This window comes from Monomorium pharaonis, chromosome 2, assembly GCF_013373865.1.
Source record: "Monomorium pharaonis isolate MP-MQ-018 chromosome 2, ASM1337386v2, whole genome shotgun sequence".
Classification (NCBI taxonomy): Eukaryota; Metazoa; Arthropoda; class Insecta; order Hymenoptera; family Formicidae; genus Monomorium; species Monomorium pharaonis.
The window spans coordinates 17,795,627-17,818,474 of record NC_050468.1 but is presented as its reverse complement, the minus strand read 5'-3'; positions in this window follow the sequence as shown (position 1 = coordinate 17,818,474).

Here is a 22,848-nt window from a genome sequence, read left to right as displayed (position 1 = left end):
GTAAGTATAATTTGTTCCTATATAAATTATTGTGAAAGCATTGAGAACTTGTGAAAATAATAACGTAAATTTTAAAAATTTCTACAAAGTGACATTATTAAACGGATATTTATTTAAAAATTACTTTAAAAAATATTTAAAAAATTATAGATTAAAGGAATAATTAAAATAAGTTTAAAATAAGTTTAAGAAAAAAAATGTTAGATATCAATTTTAAAGATAAATTGCAAACTAGTTAAATTTAATCAGTGAGTATGCGTGGCAAAACCATTTCAATCAATTCATAACGAGCTAATTTCAGAAAATCATTTTTATTAAAATTTCATAAAAACTACATACGTATGTAATGTATACAACATTATTTAAATAAATATAGACTTATAATATAAATAAAATCAAGATTAGAAATGTAACTTTTTAAAAGTTTCATTATTTTTCTCGTAATGGCGTTACCATTAAAATTACAGACAAAAAAACTAACAAATGCTACAAAAAAAGCAGTAATAGTATACAAGTAATATATTATTTTTATAAATCGTATGTGTATAAGTCGCATTTAATCGAAACTAACGACGATAGTATTGCTCTAAAAATTTTGGATACAATAATCTGTATACAGTAGTGTTTTTTTTAAATTTATACAAATATATAATTTTCATTATTCGTAAATATTTAGGTTATTTACGAATTACATTAATTTTATTTTGCAATGTCATAAAGAATAACAAAAAGATAAGAAACATCTTATAATTTTTGTGCAGTTTTATTTTTATTTTTTATTTAAATGTAAATAGAAATTTATTTACAAGTCATAGAAGTGAAATAAAATACCGTCAATATCGTACATTTAATATAATAATAAAACCAACCCCTAATTTAGGAAAATAATCGTCATCCGTATAGAAAAAAAATCTAAACAAAATTTTTAAAGCAAAATAGAAACGAATAAATACTATGAAATAATAACTAACAAGCAAAAAATCGTCCAATGCGTTTTTCTAATAAATACAATAATAAATGCCAAATTGTAAAATCCCATTCTTGTTTTATAAAAGATAAAACTTTTATTTCGATTTATTCCATGCATTGTCAAATTTTAAATTAACAAATTTGAATAGAAAAATATATATAAATGTTGGGGGGCATTTTTCCGCGCAATTAAATTAAATTAAAAAATACTGAGGAAATTATAAAAGCTTTTCCTGTTTTAACTGCTAGGACTGGTGATTTGCTTTTAATAGACAAGAAATTAATTAGGAGATAAACAACTTTCGTTAGTTTAGACTAAATGTATATATGCAATATAATAATGAATGTGCATATGCGTAATATATATAAATGTAATATGCTGGAAAGTAAAAATATCTAAATTAGTGATAATTACAGCATTAATAATTCTAAATTGCTCATTATATAATAACTCATTAACAATAATATTATTGTGAAAATTATATCACAATATGCATACAAAGTACAATATCTCAACGCACTATTTTCATTTAAGATAAAATGTTAGAGATTCAGATTGCTAAAAATATTAGACAATTTTTTATGACAAACTAAAGTCAACTTTTAAAGAAAAGATCTTTGATCATCTTCTAGAAGATTTGGAGAAAAAAACAAAGTTTCCAGTCAAAAACAATTATAATTTTAACCTTACATAAGACTAAACAAAACTAAAAATAAATTAAACTATTTGTTAAAAATAATCTTTCAAGTGTATGCACAGAAAAAATAAATAAATGTTTAAAAAATTCAAACAATAAGTCCAAAAGTAACTTAACATAAAGTAGGAAAAAATTAAATGCCTAAATCATTTCCTTTTGCGTTAATTTCCTGTCAAAAGTGCATTTATAGTTAAGCATACTGCCGTATACACTTTTTAGTTTGACAGAAGAGAGCAAAGTTCAAAATATCAGAAGATACTTTACAGCTTGTCATGCTGTGCAAAAACACGTACGGGACCACAAGTAACATTCCCATTCGTATCATTTCGGGATTGAAACATTCCGAAAGAAGTCGACAAAACCATGCGTGGTTGTAACGTGAATGAGATTTTAAATAAAGACGAGGACATTAACAATCAAATATGCAAGAAACTTGAAAAAATTTCTCTACACTTTTTCAAATCCTCAAATTTGCTAGCTGCTACGTTACGCTTTATGTGCGTTAATAACTGCTTTAAGTTTTTCACCGATTTAATTTTAAATACATTGCATACAATAAAAAACCCACCAACAGTTTTTTAAATGATATCACAGAGACAAAGGATTCGTTTAAATTATCTTTTATAAAAGTACAAAATAGCTGTGACATTGCACTTTGTTTCAGTGAATATATAAAAAGAGCTAAAAAAGAGAGATAATTATCAAAATGTATTAAATCCTTTACTGTTCTTAATACACTTTCAGCTTAAAAAGCATTTATTTTAATCGAGTGACTTTATACTAAGCTATATGTCGGGTATTTATATTAAGAAGATAAAATTCAAACTTATGCAATTATTAAAGATTACATAGCTGATGAGTGTAAAAGAATACAAAATTCGCACGTAAGTCAGAGTTTAATCACTTTTTACACAAATAAAAAGCCTTTTGTATATAAGCCTTCTGTATACATAAAAATCGGACAAAAACGACATCGACAAATAATAGAAACGCTGGACCGTTAGATTTTCGCAAGCAGATATTTTTTCGCTTAATTTTTGCTTGCTACTAAAAAAAAGATAAATTTTCTTCATTTTTTTACACACATGTACAAGCGAGTTACAAAGTATCTTAATGATTTTTTTCGTCGATAGTATAATAAAGTCATTTACGGCGAGAACCGCGAGAAAAATGATCTAAATGCACAGCGGTGAAACCACTTGGGCTAATTTCTTCATTAACTTCACGGCACAATGGAGCAATGCTCTTTCATAAGCGCGCAAGGAACTGCTCGTCCGGCACAATCTAGCCGTGATATAGTACTTAAGACCATCTGACGGCGTGGCTTAATTTTCATTTCATTAGGCTACCTCTAGTAGTTTGTATCATGCCCTTCGATATCGAAGGCAACGTATCATTTGGAAAAAAGAGCAATACGATACAACAGAAGATCTATATAGAAACACGATAATAGTGCGCGAAATTACCTAGAAGTAAATTTAAATAAAGTTATTATCACATAATTTTTTACTTTTGTTTTAATAAATAACTAAATGTTGCACAAAGAGAACTTCAACTCATTGTTAAGCGAGTATTTTACACAGAAATTTCTATAACTATAAATCTATAATTATTTTTTATATCAGCCAATGTTTCGGAAACTAAATCTTGTTTATAATGTATGAAAAGAAAAAATCAATTACGACAAAAAATAATAAAACACAATAAAACACAATAAAAAATCCCATAATAAAACCTTTATCAATTTCAAGCTCTAACAATTTTGCATAATGATTTAAATTGAATGTTTTTCAAAACATGAGTCAACACTCGATCAATAACATTTGAATAACAAAAAATAAACTAATAAGTCTTCAACCAATAATATATTAATATTTGTATAATTCAGTACTGTTCAAACACACAAACATTGAAAATATTATATTTTATATATATATATATATATATATGTTTTCTAGAAATTTGTAAAAAATACACTTTATATTTATATTAAATACTTAAAAGAAATTGTCTGTATTTAAATAAAATTGCCTTTTGCAATGTAACATAACCACTGTTCGATATTTTATCAACTAAATAGAGACAATTAAATAGTATTCGTAAGACATCGTAAAATTAATAATAAATAAACCAATAGATTTAAAAAGCGCGACACTAAGCTTAACTTCGGAGAGTTTTTTCATTAGAAATAAGCTTCTTTAAAGTTTTTTCCAATAGATTTCTTATCTCCGATGTTATCTTCATAAAGTTCCGGTCGTTTTTAGCCATGTTCAATGGCAGTCTAGAAATCTTTATAAAAAGTACAAAGGATTTTATAATACTTTAAACGATTCTCCTTCGACAAAAATTTTTTCAACAAAAAATTATGTGTTACTCCTAAAAATTGGCTCAGGTATATTTTAAACTATTTATAATCATAGTGTAATTAAATATGGTTATTTCTTTACTCTCATGATATTCTTAATTATATCAAAAGTTCTGGAAGACTACAATAAAATAGATATTACATATATTATAATATTTAATAGTGGAATGTCATAATTATTTTGGTATTACATATTTAAACGTTTGTTGTTTGCAAATACTTATATATATTTAAAATCATTTTTTTTATATATTCGAAGATTCTAGATGCGACAAACATTGATTACGAGAAATATACTCGTTAAGAAACACTGTAATTAGAGACTGGTGATGAGAGAGCCACTTTTGGTCCGCCACTTTTCAACCATTCTTGAATGAGAGAAAGAGATAGTGAAAAAAATAAGAAAAAAAATAAAAAAGAAAGAGAATGAGAAAGAACTAGTAATAAACAGCTTTCTCTTTTACTTCTTCTTTTGACTGCGTCGTGACCAATCTTTGATTACAGTATCTCTATATTTGTTGACCCTGTACTGCTCTCTCGCGACGCCGTTCAGAAATGTTAAGCAGGTCCCAACATTACCAGCGTCATATGAGGAGCTAAATTCTCTTTGAAGAAATGTTAAAAGTATGTTAATATTGTCTAAAATTCATATATTAAAAGAAAGTCATCAATATCGATATACTTTGGCTCCTTTCCTTCTAGGGAACACAATCGACACAAGCATCGTTCTATCTTTTTTTATGTTCAATGAGTAACAAAGATAGAACGATACTGTCGATTGTGTTCCCTAAAAGGAAAGCAGCCATAATCTTTATACTTCTTAAGCAAAGACTAAGAATAAAACTATATGCAAACATAAATACATAAATTTGATAATCTTTAATCAAATAATATAACATAATTTTATAAATAATTTTGAATTTAAAAATTTTACGTTTTTCGTAAAATAAGCAGAAATGAGTCTGACAAAATAAATCCCAAAACCAGCATAGTACCATAACGCTACATTTTCTTTTTCTTTTAAATTTTCATCTATGAATAAAATTGTACGTTGCATGGCTAGTTCAAAGGTTGTTTTGAAGATTCGAATTTGCAATTAACTAATTAAATTGTTGAAACGTTCGTAGCACGACATGGATAATAGCGTCCGATTCAGAATGCGTCAAGCGTGATGGAAGCGACCAATGGATGGAAGTTACTACGTGAAATTTTAATGGATCGAAAGCACATGGGAGAGGAGGCTACTATTGATCGGATCAGAGTTTTGTCGGCTTTAGATTTAAACTGGCATTAAGTCGATAGTATGGGAATTATATTATTCTTCCTAAAAAGAAAAACAAACAAAAAGAACATATTTAAAAGAATCTGCTCAAACATATTCAGTGTGAAGCAATCCAAGCTTAAAAATTTTTCCATTAAAAGAAAGTAAGATAAAAGCGGATATCAAGGAAAATCAAACGGGCTTGCCGTCTATTTTTAAGCGAAGTACTACGAGGTGGCCAAGAATTAATACATTTTAAGTACACAGCAACTTGCCTAAAACTAAATTAAGCATTAGTATCATCTACAATCTTCTCTTCCAAAAAATTAATAATATAATTAAAAGATGTTCTACACAAATCAAACAAGTTCAAGTTTTCAAGAAAAGTTTTTTTTCTTGAAACCATACATTGTATAAATATAATAATTTTTCTCTGAACATATATTATAGGCATAACAACAAAATTGTATTTGTGCGCGCACGCGCGCGTGTCTGTTAATATTTATTATTTACTATATTTTATATTCACTATTATTTTATATTTCTTTTTCTTGTTTTATCCTTACCTGAATATTATTGTAATGTGTGACGTTACTGATAGTATAGTATTAGAATTAAAAATTTCGAAACACTATATAATATTAGACAATAATATAATTTGCTTCATATTTTTGTGAACATCTGCGTCAATATGTGTACACACACACACACACACGCGCGCGCGCGCGTACAAAATAAAACGAAAAGTTTAACTTCAATAGAACTTGCGCTAGTAAAAGTATATGATAATTTTTGAGAACATATAAACGTTATAAAACGCCTATTGAACCTCAACCAACTGTACGCGCGTGTAATACGGAAAAATGGTGATCAGGGATCGATACAAAACATGCGTACGAAAAACAAACGGCAGCAATTTACAGTCGTTGTATGATTGATCGAGTCCATCCAGTCAAGAACACGAAACCCTAGTGGACAATGTATAAAAAATAAAAGTATTTTATTGTTGACCGATTGCTATAAAAACATTTTACTGCCGGTTAAACAAGGATGTTTGTGCAGCACCGACACATCAATTATGTTATTGAATATATTTGCACTTTCACTCATTGCAGGGATTTTGCGAATAATTTAGATTGCATGTGACTGAATAAATTACACAAAAACAAATTTGAAAGAAATTTTAGATTCTATTATTACATCTAATATTAAAAATTCTTCTTTTATATATATTTTATAAAAACTATGCGAAAAATTTAAATAAAATCGATCACATCATTAATAGACAATAAACTATATTAATTAAAGTTCAATAAATTCTAGACAACCTGCACTTAAAAATGTTTCGTTTCTACAATCACACACACACACACACACGCGCGCGCGCGCGCGCGCAGAGAGAGAGAGAGAGAAAATTTTGTTAAAATATAAAAACTGCAAAAACAAATTTCTTAGATTAATTTTTTCCCTAATCAATAATAAAAAAGCTTGATCAATACGTGAATATTTCTTTAGACCTGAAATCAGCTGCAATTATGTCTTATATAACAAAAATGTTCATATTTTGCTTCAGTTTTAGATAAATAACTTTTAAACGAGTAAGTATGGATCCAAATAAACTTTTGTGTGTGGACGAATATTTATTACAATTATATCAATACATGTAAAACATTTAATTTAATTTGTAATGCTACCGCCTTATCAAATTTGCAATAAGTATCATATTTTATGTAAGAATTAAGAACAAACAAAAAATTCAATAACCTTTAAGTCGATAAAAATAAAATTGTGTTCAAATTTTACATAGATATTCAAGTGTAATAATAGAATAATTTATGAAATTTGTATATTTTTAATAATACTTTAAGATGTAACATATATATCCTTAAAATCCTTAATTCAGTATATCTTAAATGTTTCTTTTAATGTAATGAATATTTGCTTGAAAAATGAATATTTTACTTAACGCGCAGCTAATTTTGCTTTCAGATTTCATATTCCTTTCTAAAGCCTTTTTTTACGTAACGCCAAGCTAAACAATATCGCCGAAAAATGTATTTTGTACTCGAAATTTATTCTCCGTCTTCTTTCCTCTCTCCCTCTCCACATCCATAACATCGAGGACGTCGATTTCCGGCCAACATACACCCCATGAAATACTCATGAGCGGCGAATAAAAATTCTACCGCGCGCTCGTTTGCACACGCAAAACCCGACTAACGACCGACCGGGACCGTCCTTAATTACGCATTCCCCGCGCACGCGGTCTTCATTCTTCCCGCGTTTCGCGAGGTGCGCCGCGAAATTTTCCCTTACTCGCAGAACCGACCGGGAGAAGCGGAGCCGAAAGATCGGCGCCGTCTACAGAAAAGCCGATGACGGATACGCGCTCTCCCCAGCATGACGGAGCGGCGATGAGAGGGAAAAGAAAAAAGAAAAAAAGTAATAAAAAAAATATTAACGGCGACGACGCGATTGTTCGGAAAGCTTCGCGGCGGCGGCGGCGGCGGCGGCGTCGGTGCCAAAAGGAGACGCGCGACTACGCTTTCCCTTTCCTTCCGCCATCGCTGTCTTCTTTCGCGACAATTAAGCTTAACGAGGCGCTGTTTGCCGGACGTATTTGAGGCGGCTTCCCACTTATTAGCGCCGGAACACGGCGCTAACTCTCCACAGCGGCCCGTGCGGATCGTGCGTGTTTGCTCACCGTCGTGTATATACCGTCGGCGAAGACGAGCGACCCGAGAATAACAACGGCGACTAAGACTGCGCGACGGCTTCTAAAACCCGGCTCGTTTCTGTTCTTAAAGGCGCGAAACCGTGCGTACGTATGCGTGCGCCATGCGTGCGTACACGCGCGAGCCGACACCGAGCAAACAAGCATCATTTACATACGCGGCTTCTTAGCTTTTGCTTAATTACGGGACGCATGATCGTCGCACCATAGCTTCTGCCGTTCCTCTGTTCTCCCCGATTGCTATGCCGTCTCGGATTCTCTCACTTGAATTTCCTCGAAAATACGGAGAGTAAAATCATTAAATAACTCGACAAACGAATCATATTGCACTATGGAATTCATCCGTTGCTAATTTTATTCATTGTCTCATTTTGATTTTGAAAATTTACAATAACTGTCATAAAGTTATAACGTGTCAAACATTTAGTAAAATATAATTTTTTAATTTGTTGATAATTTCAATCAAGATGTATAGTTTCTAATTTATGTATAACGGAAGTAGTGTAAAACATGTTCATTAATCTATCTTTAGCTATGCTAAAGCATCGATCGAACAAACTTTGATATAGTTACATCTATTAAGCAATGTAAGACAAACAAAACAATTATACTAACAAAATAAATAATTTTGAAAAATTACAAAACAAAAATAACAAAGATTATAGATTGCCTGAGAACAGGCATTTTGTATTCAAATATTATTTTACAGTGCTACAAGTTCCAGTAACGAAACGATGTAGTTTAACTCTAATTGATTTAACTTTCTATTGATTTACTAATTCTTAGTTCTTAGAAAAAGACAGTGAGGAAAATTAAACCGTGATTAACCTTAGAGTATTATAAATATTTTTAAAAATGTCTTACATTAACACTATTTTGTGTGAATTTACTCACAAAATTAAGAATCTTTTAAAAAATGTTTATAATACTTTTTTCCTTTTTTATAAATTGCAAAGTGTCAAAATAATATTAAACACTTTTTAATGTAAATAAAATCCTATTAAATGTTACTTTAAGCTATTCAAATTTTAATAATAGAAATGCACTAGATTTTAATTAACACACGAAAGAAAATTTATCCATATAACAGCAATCCAGGATTAAATTTAATCCTTACCTTAAGGTACCATGAAAAACATACCTTCTTGGTATCATCATCAGTCTCTCGATTCTGACCACTTTTTCATCTACTTAAAGTGATTAAAAACTCTCTAAAAATTCATGAATATACTTTCAAGTTTTTAAAATAAATATCTATATCTCGTTTAAAAGATAAAATGTAACATAATTTAATTATCGCTGAAATTTTGAAAAATTTCCATGAACAGAAAATCGGTCACGGAATACCCATGATGATATCTTAAGAGTTAATCTATATTGGTGCAAATGAGTCTGACATATCGATTATATCAATCTACGTTTCTTCAATATTCTATATTTTTGTAGAATTTTTTATATATGATTCTTCGCGATGTTAACGTTATAGGAAAAGTTACAGTCATTAAAGAACTGATCGCAGAAAATAGGCAAAAGATTGTACAAAAAGGATGACGCAGAAAGGAGCGCCAGTACCAATGAGTTACGATTGGCAAACATCGGCAGCGTTTCCTCGCCCTGATAGGCGGCGCCTCGTTGATCATTGTTATCTACGAGTTCTCTGGAATATACGAAAGATTGCTGTGAGAAGGAAGATGAGTTCCTATTTCCTTCTCTATCTTCGTTATTTCTCCCCGTCTCGACCGTCGTTTTATCTCGCGGTTAAATCGTTTCTAGAAGCCGAATATAAATGTGGATCTACAATCGCTATAAGGAACATCTAGATAGATCACCATGCAGCGTGTCGCTTCTGGCGTACAAAATAACAAAACTCTTCTTTAATTCTTGAACAGAATTATTACAATTATACTATAAATTAATTAGGCATAATAATGTGTTAGATAATTTGATAAATTATTTATATTATTCAAGTAAAATGTAAAATTAATTAAACAACATATTTTTCGCAAATTTTAATCAACATAATTTTTTTAAATAATTATGTTACGAGTCAACTCAAGTCAAATTAACATTCGCTTATTAAGCGAAGAATCAGATTATCTTATTTTGTATGTAAAATGTAATACGTTAGAAGAAATTTTTTCTAATTAATTATACCAAAAAAAATTAAAGCTATTTTTTTTAAGAATGATCTAGTTTTAACTTTCAAATAGATAGATAGTATACTAATACGTTATAATTAAATTCAATTAAGAAAAAAAAATAAAAAGATAAAAAAATAACAAATTTTAATACTTAATTAATAAAAATATAATGAATTGATAAGTTCTGTTCGTCAATTTAAAAGTATAATGTATCTAAAAAAAACTGTTATCATTTGGATATACTGTTGCCACTTGACCTGTCCACTTAAAAGTTACACAAAAAATATCGCCTCACATATAACGCCCAGGGTGGTCCCTAGAAAAATATGTATTAGAGTCGTGTTTTTTAAGAGTTTGCAAATAAAGTCATCATTTTTGTCACTCATCGAATAATGTGCCACCAACGTGGAAATCAAAATCTTCGCTGTAGGTTCAGTCAAGAATTCAACAATATTTGGTCGTGACCACAATGGCGTTAACAAACCATGTTCGTCACTCAGGAAATTTTCGTCTCGAGAAATCAACTGAAGTTCTACTGACATCATTAGTGCTGTCCATAAGTTAAGTGACAACTTTGAGTCATTATTTGGTCATATCTCAATAGCAAAAGATTTCTAGCATAAAAAAACTGCTGCAGCGATTACACATTGCTATATTTTAATAAAATTTAAATAGAATTTTTAATGTAATAAAATTTTTTAAATATTATTAAGAAATACGAAATATATAAAACAGTTTGTCCAATAGGAAAAATTATTCATGAGTAATAATCAATTAAAAGCAATTGCAAATTAAAAGCAATTGTTAGGATACAAATATTTTTGGCACCAACTTGTAATATGTATGTTCTTAAAATTTTTAATTTTAACAATTTATTTATATAATATCATTTCTATGTCATATATATAGAATAATTTGTTACTAAAATTGAAAAATACAAAATCATAAAATAATATAGTATCAAATATTACTTATTATATTATATGTAAATAATTAGAAAACACTGCTGCATTAAACGATATTACTTTTTTAATTGCACTTTCAGTTCAAGTTCTATTTAATAAGCTGTCTGTAATAAGACAGGCGCGATAATAAATTGAAAATTAATCAGTTGAAACGTTACTCGCGCAAATGAAACTTAAACTTTCTCATAATAATGCAATGAAATGAAGGAAATAAGTCCACTCGACAAAGCAACAGTCAGAGTAAATACAGTTAATTTCGCGAGCATGAATTATAATACTTTAGAGCACAAAGTGCTGCGCCTACTAGTAGTTCGGTGATAAAGGTGTAAGGATATCATTTAATACTTCTTTTCATTGCTGCAGTAAAAGTACGTAACAAGATTACGAGCAACATTTATTGCGGCCGAACGAGCAGTTAACTGTACATCGTTTTCACAAGCGAGTGGCTCATAATCATGCGTGGTTTTATGAAACTAAAGATTCTTTTTCTCACGGTTATTTTGACGTGTCTTTTATGAGCGCGAAGCAACCGCGCAGATTTAATGCCTCTTATAAAGGAGGATACATAATTAACGAAAAGTCCATGCGTACGCACACGCACGCGAACACGGCGAAGGCACGTGCTATGTTGTCGATGATATTCCAAGATTGCTTGTTAAAAGAGCGGAGAGATTGTACCTTGTAAAATTATTTTGAGAGGATAAAAGGCAACGAAAACGTTTTGACAATTATAGGATTATTCAGTTAAACTATAAGAAATTTGTATAAAAAACAATATATCTCTCCACACACATGAATATTTATACTTTAAACATAGTACATTAGAGAATATATAGTTATACATTTTAATTGAGCAATATCATCACGCACTCAGTCTTTAAACTTTATTTAGTTGTATTAAATTTGATTAATACATATAAAAGAAAACCCAAAAAGAGAGAGAGAGAGAGAGAGAGAGAGAGAGAGAGAGAGAGAGAGAGAGAAAGAGAGAGCGTGCGTGTATATATTTTAAAATACAAAAAATATGTATACATATATAATTTAAAACTGAGAATATTAATCTATTACGTGCGTTAAGAAAAATGGTTATAAAATACACATACAAAATGCATTCAAGTAATGCCAATCAGAAATCTGATTGTGATTGATTTTTATAGCTAGAATGTTTAATTCAAAATTGAGTATTTGTACCTTTCTAATTAAATCTTTGTCAATTTCTAATTTATTACCAAATTCTTGTTTGTGTGTATTAAAAATTATTGATCAGAATTTTTTAAAGATTTTTCGTAAGACTTTCTTTTTAATATTTGTAACAGGAGATTGTCACAAATTCTCAAATGCCATAATTATGTCCATAAGAGACGTCGCAGTCTTAAATCATCAGGTCAGGTTGTCTGCGCTTCCACGAAACTCTATTACTGTCTTTTCAACAAAGATTAGAATCACGTCGTGATTTCGTGGTTCCTCGGAAATGACAGGAGGCTCCCGTTCCGTGTGATACGCAGCGATTCAGATTAGCGAGAATTCCCTTAATCGAAAAGGAAATAAATCGTCGCGCGAGGGGGTTAATTAAGTTTTACGACCGTCGCCGTTATGCAGGTGCATACGGCCGCATTATCTACGATATATCTTCATCTTCGCGAGATCCGCGAGACCAATCTTGGTTCTTTCTCTCCCCTTCTGTCCCTCTGTTTCTCTTTCTTTCACTCCTTTACTCTTATACGTCCGGTTGCACTTGTATACCAGCGATCGTATCGCGTCCCGACGAAAACAACAGGTGCAGAAAATCTCAGACCGCCCCGTTCCGAGATTCATCGCGACTTGGTTACTATGACGTCAATCGCTAAAATTTAGGACAAAATACCAGTAGCCAAATTACATTAATCAACGATATTTATTATTGATGCTGCGGATCAACAAATCAGCAAATCATTAGTGCATATGATGTGTGAAAACTGCGTCGTTTGTGATCTGTTTATTGAAAGATTTGTGTTATGAGTAATTTACGCAAATGTCACGGTTTCAAAATATCAAAATAAATGATAAATTTGAGACCGATCTATCGAATTGTAATATATTTTCTTATATCAAATATCCCAACACTATTATATGTATAATTTAAGAATAAGCAAATTTAAACTAAAAAAGAAGACATTTAAAATAAAAATATGAATCATCAGCAAATTGCAAATAAGTAAAATCTAGATATTTCCTATATAATAAATAACAGTATTATAAAGCATTATTAAATTATATTTAAATCATTTCTGAAAATATTTTCATTTAAAAAAATATTATATTGTAGTAATTCAGTTTTTAATAAAATATTACAGCATCTGAAGATATGCATGTATATTATAAATATTTTATTGTTATAACTGCAACAATTATATTATTAAAGCTTTCGCATTAATTATTAAGTACTTTAATAATTATTATAATCACATCTGCAATTATCGTTGCAATTATTAAAGAACGTTAGTTACAACTGTTAATAATAAAAAATAATTTAGTTTTTAAAAAAAGATAAGTGCTACAATTAAAAAGAAATAATGGATTTTTTTTTTAAATGTTTCACTACAAAATGTAAAAGATATAAAAAACTATTTTTAAAATATCCAAAGAAAAAGAATGTTTTTTCCAACAACTGCAATTTTACATTAATACAAAAGAGTTTCACAACAAAATCACAAGAATTATAAAGATATTGACGATCTTTTTCTTTCTTATAGTTTTCTAAAAACTCTGATAAAAAGTCAAAGGGTAGTTCGCGAAATACTTGAGCGCATGTTATACGGGAAGCGCTCGGAGATATCGATACACAGCGGACACGCGAAGTCGAAAGGTGTTAAGCGGGCAAGCGCGCGCGCGGAATCTCTTTCTCAAAGAGAACGAACCGGTAAGGAGGAAGGAGCGGCGGCGGGCCGCGGGAATTGAAATTGATTTCGGCTGACTTCCATTACTCAAAAGGAGAGGACTGAGGCATACACCGCGCACCGACAAAAGTCTCAGGACCGATCCTACGAGGATAAGAGCTCGGGGGCCGCCTGAGGCCATGACGCCCCCAGTTGGACATGGACAAGAGGTCCCAGCCGGCTGTGGCCCCAGGAATTCCTGGCGCGTTTACCAACAACCATCCAAAGAGATAGAGAAAGAAAGAGCGAGAGAGAGAGAGGAACCGCCGACTCGCCCCTTTTGCTTGCGCCGACGCCAAGACGTCGCGCCGCGTCGCGCCGGCCAAATCTTGTTGTCGACCTCCCCAAACCTGTGCCGACGATGCCGCGCCGCTGATACGCTGATACTTCGCAAAACTCTGGATGAACTCGTCAGCTTTTGCATTGTGTCATGTGCCACATGTGATAATACTTTACAATCGCCGGTCTTGTCTTTCCGGTGGACCGCCCAGTGGCTTGGTACCGTTTGCGAAATGTCTGTCTCTGAGAAGTGGTTTCCGAAATCTCTTGAATACGTTTTCCCATCGCATATTTAAAAGCTAATAAAGAGCTCCGAGTGTTTTGATAACTTTTAAAACCAGCAGAAGTAATTTATTTCTTTTATACACGCACCCCGCGTGTAAAAAATATCTGCAATCTACTATAAATTGTATGAATTATCACTTTAAAAAGGCTAACTTCGATATTTAACTATATGATAATTTTTTCATCAATCATTACTCATAAAATTTAGTTTGGTACAATTGACAAAAAAATTTGTAACAACCATTTTTGCATTTTATTTATAATTTTTTATAAATTTTTACTTTTTGTTTTTGTATATCTCCAGATTTTTTATCTTATTCTTACTAAAATTATGCTTTTAGTACAATTTACTAAAAGTATAGTAAATTTTACTAAAAAGTATAGCAAAATTCCTTGAGGTCATACATTATTTCACAATTACCAGATTTTGAGGGTAAATTTTAAGAGAGAAATTCTCTCCGTGTAATCATTATTTATTATTAATTTAACATTTCATATATAAGATTGACAAAAGATGTAGCATTTAAATATAAATATGAAAAAAACTAATATTTTTTTATTCTTGCAATGTTAGTTTGGTACGAATCTTTATGCCTAGTAATAATTTTTGTCAACTTTTACCGTCTCCAGCTTATGCACACCGCATATTCGTCGATCTTAATACACAATATAATCTTAAATCACAAATTAAATTAACGAGCAATTTAATAGTCTTGATTCTTATAAGCATTTATAGGATTTATCCTCTTGAAAAAATTAAAAAATTATTGTAAAAATTATTTTATTATATTATACAAATTAATCGTGCTTTTTTATAAATTAACTTAAAATAAAATAATTAAAATAAAATAAATTCAAACGAGTGGTTAATATTATTTATAAAAGAATGATATTATATCGTTTTCATGACGAATTTTGATTAATGTAGGTAACGGTCTCCGTCGATTGACGACATTCAACAAAAAATGTTATCCATTCATAGTTTTATGTTTGCTTCGGAATTTGAGTGTAGAAGGCGTAATGTTGACATAGCTACGATGAGACGTCAGTGATATGTCAGTATGCGAAGGTAACCGGATCGAGAAGCGAAAGAGAAAGAGAAAGAAAGAGGGAGGCGTATACGATGGCATGGGCGCTTGTTAAAACGATCTCAAACTATCGCAGCAGGATACTTCCTTGGCGGCGAACCTTCAAGAGAACGGAGAGACCTTCCGAGAGAAGTTCCTCTTCGATTTAGGATTCACCGCCGCGTGTCTACGGACGTTAAAGAGTAAGAGAAGTAATGGGACTCCATGCCAAAAGTGATGTCACGGTTTACCGCTCGATAAAGAGAGCGGGGACTCATAACGACATATGTATATTGATTTCCGAAGAATTTCTAAAGAAAATCAGGCATTTCAATGAAACGAAACATCAGGTTAAAACGCAGATTCTGTAGCTACATTTTCATATGCCATGATATGTTTCGACGTGTAAAATGGAACGTATTTACGAATTAAATGAGCCTCTTCTTTCTCATATGACAGATTTAAATTTCGTTTAAATATAATTTGATATTACTCGATTATTTTGAACTGGACACTGATAATTTCCAGATGAAAATCGAAAACAAAGGGTTGTTAACAAGCTAATTTGTATCAAATCAAATTCCTTTTAAAATATTTTAACATTGCTTGTCATTTTAATTACAGCAAAAGAGAAGATATTTTATTTCTAATGAAAATAAAGGCAGAATCACGGAAATTTGTTCACGCTTACAAAAAATATATGATGCCCATTAAAAATAAGCATAGGATCGAAACTACATAAAATATGGAAACGTAATTACGTCTTACAAATTTAAACACACTTTTCAGATTATACCTTGAAATATTTATTTATGACAATATGTAACGAATCGTGTATAATTACATGCAATCTTCTCTTTCTAAAATGTACGTTTAGGCCTACCATGTACCCGTCTCGCCTAGACGTATATATTATAATCTGTTATGTTTATTAGGCAGCGAAAACATTTCTACCGGTGTTCAGGCTGGAGGCGGTAAAACTACAAAGAGAACCGGGATAAGGTAGTTTGTTAGAGAGCAGCTTGCACGAACTAACACGAGCTACTTGTTTGCACGAATGCGGAACGAACCACTCGACTGTACAGGATTACAAGCGCCTACACATGGAGCTACGCCCTTATCTTCGATTTAATTTTGCCTTTATGTGCGCTACCGACATTAATCGCGTCGGCTGTACGAAAAGAACTCTACCGGAAATTAAATATCAGAGTGAAGACAAGTTTACCCACCTCCGCGTGATAAACTTGGCTTTACGGCGTCGACAAAGTTAGATTTTTTTTTTAATAATTATTTGATTACCACCTAGTGGTAAATTAAAAAATCAGATTTTGTCTTTAATTAATATTATCTGAAAGAAAACAAAATATTTTGAAGCCGTTTTTAACTCTTTCGAGTTTAGTGACACATATATGTACCAGAGATTTTTTTAAGAAGTCATCTTTGGTAATTATTAAATTAATTAGTTCAACTGGGGCGTTTTGCTATTTTGCGTGCGCGCGCGCGCGCGTGTGTGTGTGTGTGTGTGTGTGTGTGTAATCATAAAATTTAAAAATTGCTTGCATAGAGATTGGAAAATTCTTGGGACTAACCATGGAAAGTTCGACGTAATGTGTAATATTACTTTTGCATGATGTTTACTCAAATATAATTAATAGTATAAATTATATTATATATAGAGTATAAACGCGCGTAATTTTCTATTTTTTGTTAAAAAAAAAGTATTGTTGAAAAAATCCTATTAATAGGATTAATAGGATTCCTGCCTACTTGCATGTGAGCGAAAAATGCCCATGATAAACACTTCATTTCATTTACCAAATATATGATTTCTTACGCCAAATAAAATACATCAATTACGGTTTTATTATAATAATATTTTATTCCTTGATTGCCAGTGATTCTCCAAATTTTTAAAATAATATAACAATATATTGTTTCTTAGAAAGTTCAAACAATGAAAAAGTTAACATACACTTTTAATTGTTATTTCTTAATGATTCATCATAAGTATAAAGTAGTATTCAAGATAATTTTAGCAAAGAAAATTGTATAAAAATTGAGCTCTCTATCTTAAGAGGATAAATGATGCATATTATATTTCAAAAATAAATCATGAGGATTCTTTGCATACGTGACAGGATTCGTGGGTGGTCTTTAGATTTAGACAGATTATTCATCCGAACCACTCGACTTCGTCATCGTCATCGTCGCCTTTGCATTCGTATTCGGGGAAGGCTTTCGGTTTAGCTAAAAAGCATTCCTCAGCGAATTCCGAGCGTATCGGTGCAAGTAACGCCGCCGATGGGTCCACGACAACTGACGGTTCACAGAGTCTTTTCGTGGCGAGAGTGTAAAGTCTCTGGCATCTTGATGGGCGGCTGTTTCTTTTTATCCTATCGCGAAACACGTATGTGTTTATCAAGCTCGAACCTTTACCCTTTTATCTCACAGAATAGATATCCTGATCTTTCTTGATATGTCTTTCTCTTGGCGGTGTTCTCGAATATCCGCACAGATTTTTAAAATTTGTCCTAGTTTGTATTTAGGATGGAAGATTATAAAGTTAGATATAATACATTCCGTTTACAGCCCGAATAATATGCGATTTAATTTTATGCTCTGCCAAGCATCAATGAACATGCAAAGCACGTAAAAGCATAAAAGAGCTGAAGTATGAAAAAAAAAAATAAAATTTGTGAATAAAATACACGTTTAAGATAACATTTTGCAAAATAAATAAAATAAAATAAAATTTTTTTAAATGTACATTTCGATATTATTTTAGATTATTAATTAGATATAAATTAGATATCGTTCTTAATTAGATATTAATTAGAGATCATTATTAATCAGATATAAAGAAAGAAGTTTTTGGTTATTTTTTTCCCGTCCTTCATAATTTATGCGTTTTATTTTACATCGCATGTTCCATTTTTTCTCGCTACTTCTTTCGCTATCTAATGAGATGCTAAGTTTAACTTAACGGAAGAAGCTGAATATTTTTGTGCAGCGTGTACGAATGTGCCCTTTCAATAAAAAGTAAGAGATGATGGTTAGTAAGCGTCCGGAGATTGGATCAGATCTCCCGATTACCGTGGTAATTACAAAGCCGCGCCGGCATTTTGCGGACTCGTGGAAGCCGCCCTGGTCCAGCCGGCCGCGCGATGCATTACGCGACGCACGATGCAAAAACCGGCATCCGCGCGCAAAGCATCGAGAGATAATCACCGCCACGTGACCGCCGCCAGGCCGGCCCCGTTTTTGCGGGCATTACGTGGCCCTAATCCGACCGGAGAGGCGCCATAATTACTACGCCCTGTTCGAACCTCGTCACCGTGCGTAATTTAATAAGTTTACGCGCGATGACGATGCCGCCCGGTCGTGCTGCCCGAAAAAAAAGCTTTCGCCGTGTCTTCCGTTCCGCAGCTACCCAGCCAAATCCCTTTTAACGCACGTTAATCGCACACGCAACCCCGATACGGGCGATCGCTGATGACGCGATCGATGTCATTTAGTAATGGGCAAAAACCTTTACGCAAACAGAAATCGTTTTAATCGAGTAGCTATTGGTAGTTTTATAAAGAAAATTTCTCTGACGTTTACATTTATATTTAGAAGATAAGTAGTGAATACAAAATTAGTTTTTTTTTTTTTTCATTCACACAATAGATCAGATTAACTGCATTATTATATCTGATCTGTATTTATGAATCATAATAATTCATAATACTTTGTATGAAAACATTTAATTTAAAATTTGGTCGATGTAACACGTAATTAAGTACGCTATATTTAATAAAATTAACATGTTTGTTTAATTTTTAATGTACATCAAGATCCTTCAGTTATCGATCGTTTGTGGCATTTCGCGTTATTTTATGTTGATTTTATTCGATTGATGATAATTCAGAAAATCTGAAAATGACGATTCGGCCAAATTCTCTGGCTTTTAAGTCGAATACCAAATAGAAGAACTACGCACAAAAATCGACGACGTTAGCAAGTTTCGCGCGCTTCACCAAAGTTAGTTGCGGCGGCTTTTATTTGATTTTGTTGTGGGTTCTTTAAACCGGCGCGGCCGGCCTCCTATCGATCCGCCGATCTCCGCCTGTAAATCTCCGTCATTTATAAACGCCTTTTAACGACCTCTTCTTTCCGAGGCACGAACCGCCGATTTGGTGCACGCGAATGTAAATGCCTTCGGCCGAATTTGTCGGACCGAGATCCGCCAATGACAGCCTCGCGGACGAGCGCTTCCTGATTGCGTGGCGCCTTCTTAGAATGGGTCTTTATCACTTTTACGAAGTGGCCGAGTAGTTTTTATTAATTGGATACCGCGCAGAGTAGCCTCGAGCTGCGACAGCCGCAATTTGTCTTCCTCGTTTCTTGCCCCCCCCCCCTCTCTCTCTCTCTCTCTCTCTCTCTCTCACTATCTTGTTGATTTCCCTTTTTTCCTCTCTCGTAAGAGAGAGCTCGGATCTTCTTGTCGCCTAATCTTTCGTCCGCATCGGGCGCCCATCAAACGTCGCATTTCACCAGCATGTATGTAAATGTGAATGCTATTTTGATATAGCAAGCAATAGTCGCAAGGAGAAATGATAGAATGTTAAATCATTATCGCGACGTTCGACGCCGTCTGGAAACGGACTCCGTCTTCATCGCTTTTATAAAACGGTCAAGCGGCCTTTATTAGCCTGCCACTTCCCGGAGTAATCTCGACGATGGAGAGGAATACAATTTATCTTCGTTACTTCCACGGGATTTAATCTCTGGACTTTTTAATTAAAACCGCAACATCGTTTAAACCGACTAGCCTCCACCACGTCTCGTTCGCTAGGATCAATATTATTACCTTATAGATATACACCGCTTTTTAGTGAATAGAAATGAGTGCACGCATTAATCTACATTAATTCGCACTGATTTACGTTAATAAATATGCATCTTTCGTGTACGATTCTACAAGCCAAAATGACGCAAGTTATTGAATTAAATACGCGGTGAATACGATCCATAAAACGCTCTATACATATATATATGTAAAATCCGACTTCATATATATATTATTATATAAAAATATATAAAAATATAAATAGAATCGCTTATTGAATTATAAATAAGTAAAAAGAGATTAGTAAAAAATACTTTTTACACAATTAATTAAAATGTTATTATTATGTATAAATGTAAAAGACAAGAGAGCCACGCAACCATCGATTAAACACATTTTCTTCGAGTCAATATTGAATCTCGTGTTATTAAACTTTTCAAAGATTACACGGATGAATATTCTGCAACATTGACTTGCAAAATTTTTTACTCCGCTCTGCAGGACTCGTTAAATCGCCGCGGTAGCAAGTGCATCGTTAGCGGTCTAAATTATATCGCAAATAATCTTCAGGTTACGCACAGAAACTGAAATAGCTGGAGTAAAGTTGCAGGGCTCGGGCTCGCACGACTTGAGCTCCGCCAGAGACGAGATTTCCAACGGCAATTTCGCGAGGCCCCTTTCCCGTGCCACGAAAACGGCGTAAAAAAAAAAAAAAAAAGATCGCACGCGGATGGAATAATCAGGGTCCTGATCAAAGCGCGGTTTCGCGCGACGGACGATGCCGACGGCTAATTAAGCGCCGGCGGACTTCTCGATGCGCTCGCTGCACGCCCGCGAGCATTACATGATCGGTCGTCGTATACGATTACGTCGTTTTTGCCTGTAAAAAGATCCTCCGGTAGTACGCCGTATTCGTGCAACGCCAATGTCCACGGCCATGCCGGGACATCACAGGAAGCTTCCGATCTTTTGAATGCTCCCTCGTGCGGCTACGTTCGCGAAGGTCTCGCCTTATAAGCAGCTTGCGCATATTACATTTAAACGGACACCGACGAGCTGGTTAGCACCTCGTTGCCATTAGTTTAAAAGAAATGTCGCGGATTCCGTGCAAGCCTAAGTTACGCAACGAATCTATGTGTGCATTTGACTCCGTATTTTGTGAGTTTACCGTGACACGAGGAACTTCGAGAAGACTGTCCCAGAAGAGCAATTCAGAAACAACGCTCCCGGCAAAAAGCTGTTCTGTCAAATATATTTTTATTAAACAAATCAATATATATACTCTATATAGAAAAAAAAATTTCTTTCGGAACTTTTCGCTCACGGAGTTATTCCGTTTACAGATAATGTTTATGCTTCTGAACGGCTGCATATGTTCATTATTTGAAACTCATGCTTGTGCTCTTTTAATTTTCACATAACTAGTTTGTGCTGTTTAGAAACTTAAACATTATCTCTAAACGGAATACTCCGTGGACGGAAAAGTCTTGCTCTACTCTAATACAAATATTTAATAAATACAAAAAAAAATTAGCATAACAATTATAAAATCAGCGCAATTAAGAAAGTGATAAAAAATCTATCTGTATAATGTTTAAAGATATAGATTTGTCTCGCTCTGCTCGTAAAGAATTCGCCTACAAAGAATACGTTTGAGATAATTGATACGGGGAAGATCAATCGCGACACGCACCGTGCGAGAACCCGCATAATGGTAAGACAAATATACTACATATATGGCTCGCTTAACGGAAACGGGTACTGCTATTGCTGTGGACAAGTGTATAGCCGATTGGATCCGAAATCGAGCATAGCGTGGTGTTCATTGGTCGTGGCAGGGCGACAAACGTATGAAGGAGTACGCAGGTAAGTGGAAGGGGGGGTGCGTACCGACAAACTTAGAAGAAAGAACGTGGCGGCACGTTCAAAGCGTAGTGACATGTGACCGGCATTGTGAGAGCCTGAGTCTCTCTATACCGTGTGTTATACGCTTTTCTATTGCGATGAACCGGGTTTGCTTTGACGACTCGCCGACGTGGCGGTCCTCCGCGCCGTTTCGGAACAACCCTGAAAATTGCCGACTACGATCGTTCATGGCGTAAATGTGTCATCCTTGAAGAAACTTGCCCGGCAAGACCCCTCTTCCGTGTACGGAAACAATAATCCATAGTGTATTTCTTCTCAATGGCATACGCAATATCTTGCTATTCTCCGTTTTTCGTCTCTTCTTTATGAGGCCATAAATTTATTTTTATAAAATTCATCGATAAAAAAATTGTTATGACAAATTCGATAGCATCGATTTAAGCCTGTTGTACATACTAATTTAATTAAAACG